The following is a 13,797-nucleotide window of genomic DNA, read 5'->3' as shown; positions in this document are numbered from 1 at the left end:
CAAGGACTTTTCTGTCTGGGCTGGCTTCCAACTGAGGTCCTCAGATCTCAGCCTCCTGAGTAGTTAGAGCCATAGGACACTTATCTCACTTGTTAGGTTTGAAAAAAAGAGATAGCCGAGTAAAAACAGCACCATGCACATGCTATTCAGGTAAGGGGTAGTTTTATTCAGTAGACCTGCTGGGACCAGGCAAGGTTGGCACTCCACATGGCTGGGAAAGGCCTTGGAATGAGAGAGAGCTGGGAAAGAGAGGAAAGAGAGAGGAAAGAGCTAGAAAAGAGCAGAGAGAGCAGAGAGAGAGTAGAGAGAGAGTGTCTGGGCCTGGGCTAGGCCTTATCTAGGGTACGGGCAGAGAAAGGTGTGGACACATCAAATTCAGATATGACCTCAGTGGATGCAAATGTGACTTCTTCCAGGTGTCCCAGTTGCCTAGGTAACGCAGTTACTGGGTGGAGACTTTGCTGTGAGGAGTGTGGTGTCTGCTCACCATCCAGGAGCAGACCTTACAATATTAACAAAAAAAAAAAAAAAGATGAGCTATGGCTCAAATTGTAAAACTTCCATCCTAGAGGGGGGAAAAAGCCCAACACCTCAAGAAGACTGGCAGGTCAAGCCCTAGTATCACCATAAAAAAATGAAAACCAGGGCTGGGAAGGTGGCTCAGTGGTAGAGTGCCTGCTTGCTTTGGATGCATGAGGCCCTGGTTCGACTTCTCAACATCACATAAGCAGAAAAAAAAGCTGCAAGTGGTGTTGTGGCTCAAATGGTAGAGGACCAGGAGCTGAATTGCTGAGGGATAGCACCCAGGCCCAGAGTTCAAGCCCCATGACCAGCCAAAATAAATAAATAAATAAAAGCCAAATACAAAGAAATAAAAACAACCACCAAAAATAAAAAGGAAGAGTTGTGCACTGGCTAAAGATGTAGTGCCTGCTAACTTGGGGGGGGCGGAAGTGGGAGAAAACATGGACACTGGAGACTGGCCAGGCCACTTTGAAGCCCTGGGATTAACACAAAGAATAAAAACAACAACAAAAAGGCAGAAAGTGATCTTTGGCTCAAATAGACTATCAGCTTTAAATCAAAAACAAAAACTAAACAACACTGACCAGGCCCTGTGTTCAAGCCCTAGGTCCAGAACCAAAACATAAGAAAAACCTAGCCAGGTGCCAAAGGGTCACACCAGTAATCCTAGCTACTCATACTCAGGAGGCTGAGTTCTGTGGATCACAGTTTGATGCAAGGAAGGAAAGTCCGAGAAACATAATAGACTACTCAGAAAAAGCTGGAAGTGGTGCTGTGGCTGAAGTGGTAGAGTGTTAGCCTTGAGCAAAAGAAGCTCAGGGACAGGGCCCAGGCAGAAGAGTTCAAGCCCCAAGGTCAGCAAAAATGAACAAAGAAAAAAGAAAGTGAGTAATTAAGCTGTGGCTCAAGGTATGAAGCCTGCTAGCTTGGAGAAAAAAAGGTAAAAAATATAAACAAAAATATTAAAAAATTATTCCCAGAACCACATGCTCCAGTGCACTTTTCCCTACACCCTTAGTTTGCAGACAACCAGGCCAATGCCCCTGCTATACCCTGTATCTCTATGCCAAAAATTTCAATTATTTGAAAACTTCCTTCTGAGAATTGCCACATAGGGACCACATTGAGAATTATTGACCTCAAAAATATTTATTAACATGATTTCTTTTATTCTTGTGATTGTTCTATGTCATTCTCATCATTACTTCCCTAGCACCTAGCAAATTACCTAGAATAAAAATATAGAGACATATCTGCTTATTGAACATCTACATGTATATTTGGGATAATAAGCTAGTTTATATGGGGTCAACAACACTGAGCATTTTTTACAATGAGCCTCATACTTTGTAAAAAACAAAAACAAAAACAAAAACAAATAACACAATTTAACCCTCAAGAACTCTACATTTGCTAGTCAGCAGTCACTCATACCTCTCATCCTAGCTACTAAATGGAAGCAGGTGCTTGTGTTGTTAAAAATAGTAATGTTATAAAGGAAAAGCAGAGAATTATTATAGACTATAGGAGATCAAGTATACACAACTATATATAATTCATGATCATGTACTGGTATTAGTACTGGAGAAAAAAATGACAGGGACAGAATTGAGCCAATTGTCAAGACTGAAATATAGACAAAGATTAAGCAAAGTATGGCATTGTGATTAATTTACTGAAGCCGGTAACTACTGTGGCTATGTAATAATGGGACATTTTTATCCTGAGGAGAGCAAGATTAAAATAGGTAGGAATAGAGGACTATGATATATACAAGTTAATCTCAAATGTATGTCCACAAAGAGAACATACACACAAATAAGTGATTAAGCGAATGAAGGAAAATGTTAACTATAGTGAATTTTCATAAAAAGCACATAAATACTGTTTATATTCTTTTTATGACTTTTCTTAAATTTGACCATTTTTAAACAATACTAGATTGAATAGTGAAGAGATGCACTTGAACTGCAGAAGATGAGTTCCCGAGGAGTGTTCTGAGAGGGTTTTATGGAGAAAGCAAACATTAGGGGATAAGAATAAAAGATCAAGTGTTACCATATGAAAAATTATGGAAATCCAAACATTCAGACTACAACAATAAAGTACCAAGAGTAAGAAGGTTCACAGACACAGAAAATAACTCAGGGCTACTGTGGGTTGAGGGAAGGCAAGAGGCATGAATGGTTTAATGGCCCAAAATTTTTGTCAAGGGTGATGGGTATGTTTGGGATAAGATAAAGGTGATGGTTCTACAATACTGGAAATGTACTGAATGTCACTGAATTGTGGTTATAATAATAAATGTTATTACTATTTCCCTATAAAGAAAAACAATCATCCCATTTTAGAGGCTACTGTTTCCAGGAAACTCTCTGACATTATATACTCACAGGAAACCGTACTCTTTCTTTCTTACATTCAGTAGATTTTAAACATGTATTTCTTTATGTTTTTTTTTCTTTTTGAGGTCAAACCCTGCTAGCACAGGCTGGCCTGGAACTTTCTGCTACTTTGTTGCTTGAGGAATGTCTTTCTTCTACCCAAGACATTCCATAACAAAATTTATTTTCTAATAACAACAACAACCAAAAAGATCAATTATTAGGGTCCTTACCCTAGGACTTAGGAGCACACAGGACATCTTGATTATATCAGTTCCCTCTGTCCAGAGAGCATTGAGTGGCTGGGGCTTACTGGTTTACAGAATGTCTCCTGAGCCTGGGAAAGATAGGTATAAAAGGAAAAAGCATCCCATGTCCTGTGCATGAGCAGGCAATGGAATATATGTTGTATTAAATATTTCTCTGGATATAGAACCTCTTTGCCCACTCTGACCTTGGATATTAACATAGCTCACAAGTCATCAACAAAGAGCAAGGCTTTTGTTCTTACTTCCATATTGTAAATGGTTACTATCTCAGTTTTTATTCACTGAAGTGTCACAAATAAATGAATCACAATCACCAAGAAGTAATAACTTACCCTGGCCAGTTTGTCTGGTTTGCAGGAGATGTGTTGGGAAAAACATCTCTGTTATCTCTTCAGAAAAATCTTCATCCCCTGAAAAAAACAAAGTTTTACATGAAAAACATTCCAGAAAAACTGCTGAGGATCACAAGAAAGGTGAGAAGGAAGAGGAGTGAAGGCAGCAGAAGTATGCATAACAATTTAATGAGCATGGAATATGAGTGCTTATAGAATTTTTTCCTTTCCTTCTCAAGTTTTTATGATGCATTGTTATCATTATCCATTCTTTCACTATTAAACTTAAATGTCCAATTAAGACAAACATTTCTGAGACTTTTCTTCCACCACTGAATAAGCTGAAGCTACAGGCGTTAGGGATAATAATAATCACTTGGCCTTCTGAGATTTCTGGGCAGACTTTGTGGCCTTGCCAGCTCCAGCAGACTTCTTGTCCACATCTTTGATGCCACACACAGCAACTGTCTCCTATCACAAACAGCAAGATGACCCAAAGGAGGATAGTCAGAGAAGCTCTCCACATACACAAGGCTTGCTGGAACCATATGAACCATGACAGCATCACTAGACTTCAGGAATTTAGGACTAGCTTCCAACTTCTTACAAGATCTCTTTTCAAGTTTCTCTTTCCACTCAGTAAACTTGCAAGCAATTTACGCTGAATGACAATCCAGGACAGAGGCATAGTTAGCACTGATTTGGCCTGGATGGTTCAGGAAGGTCACCTGAGCAGTGAAGCTAAATGCTTCCTTGGTTGGATCATTCTTGTTGTCATCACCCACGTTGCCACACCAAACATCTTTGGCTGACATGCTTATAGAATTTTTTTGTGCATAGAATGTCGATAGATGTTCTTAATGGGCTTATAAGAGAGGTGGGCATTATCACACTTTGGCAATAAAGATAATGAAGGCTGGAAGAGGTCAAGAATTTCCACAAGATTTCTTAGCAAAGGTTAGGAGTTAAACCTTGGCCTCCACTCTCAATACTCTTTGCGTCACATTACAGAAGAATGAATGGAGAGTATGAAGCAGATATTGTATAAAGTAAATGGAATTCAGGGCTGGGAATGTGGCTTAGTAGTAGAGTGTTTGCCTAGCATGCATGAAGCCCTGGGTTTGATTCCTCAGTACCACACAAACAGAAAGAGACAGAAGTGACCCTGTGGCACAAATGGTAGAGCACTAGCCTTCAGCACAAAGAGGCTCAGGGACAGAACCCAGGCCCTGAGTTCAAGCCCCAGGACCAGAAAAAAAAGAAAAGAAAAAGAATTTAAAAAATGGAATTCAAGTTATGGGAAGAGTTTCAGGCAGAGAAAATGAGTGCCAAGATTAGGGGGTGAAAGCATAGCAGGAAGTTTAGTATAATCACAGCATTTAATGTAAACAAAGGAAAAAAGCAACAAAGTAGGATCCAGCAAAGACTAGGCCTTTACACCCTAGTAAGATTTCAAAGTTTCTAACGAAGAGATGAGGAACCACTGAATGATTTTTAGAACAGAGACAAGTAAGATCAAATTTAAATCAAAGGAAGATCATTTTAATGGCTGAGTAGAGAACTGATCAGCACTAATCTAGGAACAAAAAAGGAAGTAAAATTGAGGGAATAATCCATGATCCAAGTGAGCAAGGTGATGTTTAAATCAGCGGGAGAAAGGATTAATGTTGGAAGGGTGCTAAGGAAAATGCTATCTTGATGATGGGAAAACAGAACACCTCACTGAAGAAACATGCAAACATATGGGTAAGTCAAGAGCAAACTATAATCAAGACAGCCAAACATACTGTCAGGAAATATTCCTTCTCTCTTTACACACCTAAATCCTATCCAGTCACTCACTTTGAGACCAGCCAAAGGTATTAACCTTTAGAATCTATATATTTCTTAATCATCAGTCTATAGCTTAAAGGGAAAATTGTTACTGCTTTATCTGACCATTGTCCCCCAAATTTCCTGGGATTGGTGGGAAGAATGTATCATAGCTCATTTGTGTCTCTCCCTTGGCATTTAAGAGAAAGAATTAAAATGACTTAGCAATCCCAAGTATAAGATGGATTGTGAAGGTGATCTCATTAATACCATCCTTACCAACGTAACTCATTTAAGCAACATTTAACTATATCCTAATATGAATAAAAATCTAAAACCTGACTCGTAGGTTGTCATCCAACTAAATCCTACTGGGTGCAAGAAATTAATCTGAAAACATAATGACATACCTATATCACAAAATATAGACAAAATGATCCAATAGCATGCAGAATTTTTTTCATTTATATTTATCTCATTCTGTTCTAAAAAATTATTTAGTGTATACTTAGAATGTAAATAATATTCCAATATATACATTTAATTTACAATGTTCAGATATACAATGTATTATGTTTGAGTGTTAATAACTTTTTTTTGGTAAGTGTTGCGAACAAAATGAGGCAGGTCACTGCTGTGGCTCATGCCTGTAAACCTAGCTATTTGGGAAGTTGAGAATGGAGGATTATAATTTGAGGTCAGCCTTGGCAGCACAGTTTGTGAGATCCCTTCTCAGCCATAGCCTGTTACATTAATATGTGCTCATCCTCCTACACTAATGTGAGAGTCCAAAATTAAGAGGATCTCAGTTCCAGCCCAGCCTGGGCAGAAAATTTTAGGAGATTCCATCTCAACAGAGAGGCTGGACACAGTGGCAAGTGTCTGTGATCCTAACAATGACAGGAAGACTGAAATCGGTAATTGTAGTTCAGGCATGCATCCAGGCAGGAAACCATACTCTCCCTGAAAACAGTCAAGGGAAAGCAGGGCCCAAGGCATGGCTCAGTGGTAGAGTGTCTGCTTACTAAGTTTGAGTGAGCTGAGCTCAAACCCCAGTACCATCATAACAAAGGAAAACAATGGTGGAAGATCACTACCAAATACTTTCCACAGAATTAAGTATATATTGGGCAGGAGTGTGGCCCAGTATTAGGCTAGGGGTATAACTCCATGGTAGAGTACTTGCCTGAGGCTTGGTGACTGGCATTGAGATGAGGAGAAGTTGCATCGAAAGTATGTAGGATGGTGCTGGTGGCTCACGGCAATAATCAGCTACTCAGGAGGCTGAGACCTGGAGGATGGACGTTTAAAGCCAGCCAGGCAGAAAATTCTGTTTAGATCTATCTCCACTTAGCAAGAAAAAGACAGACTGGTGTCGTGGTTCAGATTAGTAAGACATCAGCTGAGTTCAAGCTGTGGTCCTGGCACCAAAAACAACAATAACAAAATAAATAAATAAAGGAATAAAGTGTGGGCTTTGGAGGGACTTTGGAGAAAGGCAGGACTCTCCCAAAATCGGAAGACATATTCTTAGGCAAAGGGATGGCAAGGACCAAGAATGCTGATAGAAAAAGATGACCAACACTACCACAACAGCAGGTTCCTACCTTTATCCCCGTCAGCTACTTCCATTTTTTCAGTACTTCATTGAGATATCATTAAATGCCAACATCACTGCTGAATTCTCAACAAATATCACTGAGGAGGGCTGGCAAAGAGTGAGAGGAGTTGGGCAGGAGTCTCTTTTCAGAGTCATTTCTGGTGAACATATTAGACAAAAATCCAACTGTTTAGAAAATCCCTCAGAGTCCTCTGAATGGTATTTAAAGTTCAAGATTCCCATTCCTACACCAAACAGATGCTGATTACATGAACAAATGCAGTTAATTGCAGAAAAAAGTTTATAAATAACACAACTGTCATACTGAGGACTAATTAGAAAGAATGCAACTATCTAAACACATCACAATGGCTTTATGTGTTTCCTAAGTTAAGACTTCTAAAAAGCAGATTTTTTAATCTATTATATCTTTGGAATCATTAAAATAATTACCATCTCTTGCTTATGACTATTATGCCACTTATTGAATACATTATTTCATTTTTGTTTTGTTTTGTTTTGTTTTTGCCAGTCTTGGGGTCTGAACTCTGGGCCTGGGCACTGTCTCTCAGCTCTTCAGCTCTTCAGCTCAAGGCTAGTGCTCTACCACTTGAGCCACAGCACCACTTCTGGCTTTTTCTGCTTATGTGGTACTGAGGAATCGAACCCAAGGCCTCATGCATGCAAGGCAAGCACTCTACCACTGAGACACCTTCCCAGCCTCTGAATAAAGTATTTAATTTAGTACTTATTTTAACAACCTGTAAGGAATTAGATTGGGTTACCTTACAGATGAGAAAAGAGCTCAGGATCGCAGGTCACATGGCTTTAGTAAAAGACAGATCTTCATTTTGACTCAGTGGATAACTCCAAAGCCCATCATACTTAACTGCCATCTCAATACTTCAGAAAAACATTAAGAACTTATGTTCAAAAAATCTTTTTTTCTTTTTTTGTGCAAGTCCTAGGGCATGAACTCAGGGCGTGGGTGCTGTCCCTGAGCTTCTTCAGCTCAAATCTAACAATCTATCACTTGAGCTACAGCTCCACTTTGGGCTTTTGGTAGTTACCTGGGGATCAGAGTCTCACAGACTTTGCTGGTGAGCTGGCTTTAAACCCAGATGCGGGGTCTCAGTTTCCTGAGTATCTAGGTTTACAGGTGTGAGCCACCAGTACCTGGTCAGAAAAAATTTTCTAATCAGGAATCAAGCTTTTACATAGACTAAGGAATCATTTATTAGTAAGATGTTATACAATTGTCTAGTCTGACTTCTTAAACACGATGCTGAAGACAACAAACAAAAAAGAAAATGTCCCAGTCTGCATAAAATCCATACTAAAGGAGTAACAAAAGTTTCTCACTGAGAAATATTCGCTTTGTAGAAAACTTGAAGACTAGTTATTTTACAGTTGATGAGAAATAGAAAAAAATCAAAGCCGGGCGCTGGTGGCTCATGCCTGTAATCCTAGCTACTCAGGAGGCTGAGATCTGAGGATCGTGGTTCAAAGCCAGCCCGGGCAGGAGAGACCATGAGATTCCTATCTCCAATAAACCACCAGAAAACCGGAAGTGGTGCTGTAGCTCAAGTGGTAGAGTGCTCGCCTTGAACTGAAGAGCTGAGGGACAGCGCCCAGGCCCAGAGTTCAAGCCCCACGACCGACAAAAAAAAAAAAAAAAGAAAAAAATCAAATGAGGTTTAGAGATATCAGTGGCAAGCACACTGACAGTTCAAAGAAGTAAACAGAGAGCCATCTTTCAAAGCACTAATATTTGGAAAATTTTCATCTGGCAGCTCTCAAACATGCTAGTCTCAGGACCTCTTAATACTCTTAAATTTTGAGAGCTCCCAAAGAGCTAATTAAAAAGGTAAGGTGGCTCAGTGGTAGAGTGCTTGCCTTGCATACATGAGGTCCTGGGTTCGATTCCTCGGCACCACATAAGTAGAAAAAGCCAGAGGTGGCACTGTGGCTCAAGTGATAGAGCGCTAGCCTTGAGCTGAAGAGCTGAGGGACAGTGCCCAGACCCAGAGTTTAGGCCCCACAACCGGCAAAAAAAAAAATGTTAGTAGAGCCAGGAACTGTTGGCTCTCACCAGTAATCGTAGCTACACACTCAGGAGACTGAGATCTATAGATTGCTATTAAAAGCTAGCTGGAGCAGGAAAGTCAATGAGATTCTTATCTCCAATAAACTACTCAGAAAACAAAACAAAACAAAACAAAAAAAACCCAGAACTATAAACTTGCCTCTGAGTACTGCCTTTGCTGTGTCCCAGAGGAGCTGGTAATTTGTGTGTTCATTTTTGTTGAATAGCATGAACATTTGAATTTCCTTTCTAATCTCTTCCATGACCCACTCATGATTCAGCAGTGTGTTGTTCAGCCTCCATGTGATACCGGACTTTCTTTGGTGGCTTTTGGTGTTGAGTTCTAATTTTATTCCCTTGTGGTCAGAGAGAATGCAAGGTATAACTTCAATGTTTCTGAATTTAGACAAGTTTGCTTTGTGGCCTAAAATGTGGTCTATTTTAGAAAACGTTCCATGTGCTGCTGAGAAGAACGTGTATTCTGATGCTGCTGGGTGAAATGTTCGGTAAATGTCTGTTAAGTCTAGTTGATCTATGCAGCTGTTTAGATCTGCGGTTTCTCTGTTGAGTTTTTGCCGAGTTGATCTATCTAGTGGGGAGAGTGGTGTGTTAAAATCCCCAACGATTAATGTCTTTGGATCTATCTGGGATTTGAGGGAAAGTAGTGTTTCTTTGATAAATTTGGGTGCTCCATTGTTTGGTGAATAGATATTTAGAATTGTAATATCCTCCTGGAGGAGAGATCCTTTAATTAATATGTAGCGACCTTCTTTATCTCTTCTCACGAATTTTAATTTGAAGTCTATTTTATCTGATATTAGGATTGCAACTCCCGCCTGTTTATGAGGGCCGTTTGCTTGGTAGATTTTGTTCCAGCCTTTAACCTTGAAAATATGTTTGTTTTTACGGGCAAGATGTGACTCCTGCAGGCAGCAGATAGAAGGGTCTTGTTTTTTAATCCAACTAGACAGTCTATGTCGCTTAATTGGAGAGTTCAGTCCGTTAACGTTAAGAGATAGGACTGAGAGGTATTTGGGAGTTCCTGCCATGTTATCCACCTTCTTGGGGGCTGTGAAAACTGGGTTCTTCCTAAGGTTCTTGGATTCTCAGTTTGTGTGCAGTTTCTTGGCCTTTGTTGCGTTCTTGTTGGTTTTCTATGTGTAGGACATCTTTAAGAATCTTTTGCAGGGCTGGTTTGGTGGAGATGTATTGTTTCAATTTTTCTTTGCTATGGAAGGTTTTTATTTGGCCTTCAGTTATGAAGGAGAGTTTAGCTGGGTACAGTATTCTTGGTTGATAGTTGTTTGTTTTTAGGGCATGGCATACGTCATTCCAGGCTCTTCTTGCTTTGATTGTCTCTGCTGAGAAATCTGAGGTAATTCTAATTGGTTTCCCTTTATAGGTGATTAACCTTTTCTCCTTGACAGCTTTAAGGATCTTTTCCTTGGTCTGGGTTGATCCTGTGTGGATTATAATGTGATGGTGGGATGTCCTATTCTGGTCTGGTCTATTTGGGGTTCTAAAAGCTTCTTGTATCTGAATAGGCCTATCTTTTTGTATGTTTGGGAAGTTCTCTGCTGGGATCCTGTTACATTTCCCCATTTGTTAGGAAATGGAAAGGTTTGGAAAAAATTATATTAAGTGAAGTAAGCCAGGCCCAAAGAAGCATAGGTCCCATGGTTTCCCTTATTTGCAATATCTAGTATAGGTATGAGTCAAGCGGAAAAGGCCAGATATTGTGATGTTAGGAAAATGAACCCTTAAATATGTATTTTAATGTTTTTGTTTCTTTCATGCATGTGTTTCTAATGCATTTATAAGATTATTTCTTTGTTGCTCTGTATGTCCCTCCCCCACAGTGTAACCCCCGCTTTCACTATATTTGATGTCAGTATAACATGTGGAGGAGATGGGGACAAACAAGTCGTTTAAGGATTCAGGGGGACCTGTTGCAACAATGAGAAGTACAAAATGTCATGTCAAAACCAGCTTTACAATTTTGGTGTGGGGGGGGAGGGGGGTATAATTGGGTGGGGGGAGGGGGGTATAATTGGGTGGGGGGAGGGGGGAGGCGGGGAAGGGAAGTGAAGGGTAAACAAAGGAGGAGGCTGCAATGCTTGGTAAGAAATGTATGCATTATCCTGCCCATGTAATTGTAACCCCTCTGTACAGTATGTTCTCAAATAAAATAAAATACAATTTAAAAAATAAAAAAATAAAAAAAAAATAAAAGAAAAAAAAAAAAAAACCCAGAAGTACAACTATAACTCAAGTGGTAGACTACAGCTCAGGATCAATACCTAAGTGCTGAATTCAAGCCCCAGGACTGGCACAAAACTAAATAAATTAAATAAAAAATAGGGGAGACACATGCATTCGCATGTGCATGCACACACACACGAGAGAAACAGACAGATATGTTAAAAAGTAGAACTCAGCTAATGAGCAAAGCATCAGGTATTGAGTCCTAGTTTCACAACCCAAACAAAAGAAAATTTAGAACTCAAGTGCTTATGGTAGTTTTGTAAACTTAAGTACAAAAACACTGGGGATGGGAAGGTGGCTCAGTGGTAGAGTGTCTTGTATGCATGAGGCCTTGAGTTCAATTACTGAGCACCACATAAGCAGAAAAAGTTGTAAGTGGTGCTGTGGCTCAAGTGGTAGGATACTAGCACTGAGCTAAAGAGCTGAGGGTCAGCACCCAAACCCAAAGTTTACTCCACACAACTCACCAAAAAGAAAAAAAAAGAAAGAAAAGAAACACTACTTATTAATATACGCTTATTGAAAAAAAACTGTATTTTCCAAAAAAGGTAAAATTTCAGCAGAATAGTCCCATTGTTTTACATCTTTAATAAATCTCTTCATCCTTTAGCCTAATGAAAGACACCTGTATTCTCTCATCTGCTTTTATACTGTCTGTTGGGTTATGTTGTTTCAAGTATATGCAGAAAATCTACCTTACAAAGTCACTTAGTTAGAAAAGGAAGAAGTATTTTAGTTGCCTTCTCAGATTATCAATAAAGCTAATGCTGGCATACTCCTTAATATTACACTAAAACTCAACTAGTGGTCATCTCTTAAAATTTAGTTGTAATGAGTTATATAGCAATGAGCCTGAAGCTATACCATAAGATTTTCTGCTTGGATGTATTAAATTAAAATCAGTTAGTCTTTTCTTTTCTTTTGCCTGTACATGATTTGCTAACATCACACATTAAATAATGGGAAAATACTCACACTGAGTCACACAAATCTTCCAAATGCTGACCAACTGTCCTGAAATCAATGAATATAGCTGGTATTATCAACACAGATTTCATCAGCATAGTCTGTAAACAGCACTGGGAAGCTACAAAGCTCAACAGAGCAATAAATACATTCTACAAAATTGAAACTTAGTTTGAATGTGTATCATGACTCATACATCGTTGCTTTTCTCGTCGTAAAGGCTCATTTCATTCACTTTTAAGAAATGTTCACCAAATAAAATTCTAGTCTCTATGACCACTTGTATACTTCAGAGTGAAAATGTCATTCCATGGCAAAGTAAATAGTTCATTTAAACACTACAAATGGGCTAGGCACTGGTGGCTCATGCTTGTAATCCTAGCTACTCAGGAAATTAGGATCTAAGGATCATGGTTCAAAGCCAGTCCAGGCAGAAAGGTCTGTGAAACTCTTATCTCCAATGAACTACTCAGAAGAAGCCAGAAGTGGTGCAGTGGTTCAAGTGGTAGAGCACTACCCATGAGCAAAAAAGCTTAGGGCAACATCCAAGCCCTGAGTTCAAATCCTAGGACCAGCTTAAAAAAAAAAGACAAAACTGAATTCATTGGATTCCACTTTCTTAAAATAGCCAATTAGCAGAGAATATGTCTTAGAAATATATCTAATTAAATGTTAAAATAAAACAACCCTTAAGATTCATTTGTCCAGAAATTACATTTTATACTAACTGCCACATTACCTAATTACTATAAAAAATGAGCAGCTTCAACATTCATATTTTCTAAGAGATACAGGCTTTAAATTGTGGAGGCAGGGAGGGGGAAGAGTGCCACTCATGTTTTAGGTACTACCACCTTTTCTGCCTCAATTCAAGATGGGATTAAGGATCCCACAAGTCACGAGGCACAGATGACGTATCCAGAGATATAAAGAAACATTAGCCAAACTGATGACAAACTCTGAAAAGAGCAATCTCTAACTGTAATCACTGGCAGGGGTGTATGAACAATATCAGTATGAGGGATGCTAAGAGGAGTCTGACAGGGAAAAAAAGAAGAAGACATAAGCAAGAGGCTGACGTGTCTGAACACCTAGATGGGGGAAAGTTGCAAAAAGAATTCTACATGAAAATTCTCACTGCAAAAAAGAGAGAGATGCAGGGTACCAGTGGCTATCCTTGTCAGACTGCTACTCAGGCAGCTGAGATCTCGGGATCACAGTTGGAAGCCAGCCTAGGAAGAAAACTCCATGAGACTCCTATCTCTAATCACAAAAAATAAGCTGGAAGTAGAGGTGTGGCTCAAGTCCTTAAAGGTCTAACTTTAAGCAAAGAAGGTCAGGGACAGCAAACAGACTTTGAGTTCAAGCCCCAGGACCAGCACAGGCGTTGTGCGTGCACACACACAAACACACAAATTGCTCTAGTAATAATAAATAATCTAGTAATAATATTAATATTAATAATAATAATAAATACCCTAGTAATAATAAATACTCTAGTAATAATAAATACATTGCATCTTCCCACTTTGATTCTGAATTTTCATATTACCTTTTT

General features: G+C 39.2%; 1 long non-coding RNA gene across 5 annotated transcripts in view; it reads right to left on the bottom strand.

Annotated features, from left to right (window-relative positions):
* Positions 1-1,671: 1,671 nt before the first annotated feature.
* The window catches only part of LOC138807850 (uncharacterized), a 15,238-nt gene continuing 3,112 nt past the window's right edge, over positions 1,672-13,797 (bottom strand). For 4 of the 5 annotated variants that reach the window (XR_011366301.1, XR_011366303.1, XR_011366300.1 and 1 more), the window contains 5 exons: positions 12,249-12,287; positions 6,930-7,080; positions 6,509-6,743; positions 3,511-3,588; positions 1,672-3,246 (listed from right to left, as the gene is read on the bottom strand). This is a non-coding gene — a long non-coding RNA (uncharacterized lncRNA). Of the gene's footprint in view, positions 3,247-3,510; positions 3,589-6,508; positions 6,744-6,929; positions 7,081-12,248; positions 12,288-13,791 lie in introns of all 5 variants that reach the window. The other variant, XR_011366302.1, reaches the window with a different exon arrangement.

Source organism: Dipodomys merriami, unplaced genomic scaffold (assembly GCF_024711535.1).
Source record: "Dipodomys merriami isolate MVZ:Mamm:240054 unplaced genomic scaffold, mDipMer1.0.p SCAF_437, whole genome shotgun sequence".
Lineage (NCBI taxonomy): Eukaryota > Metazoa > Chordata > Mammalia > Rodentia > Heteromyidae > Dipodomys > Dipodomys merriami.
The sequence above is the reverse complement of the archived record's forward strand: the minus strand, read 5'-3'. Positions and strand labels throughout refer to the sequence as shown.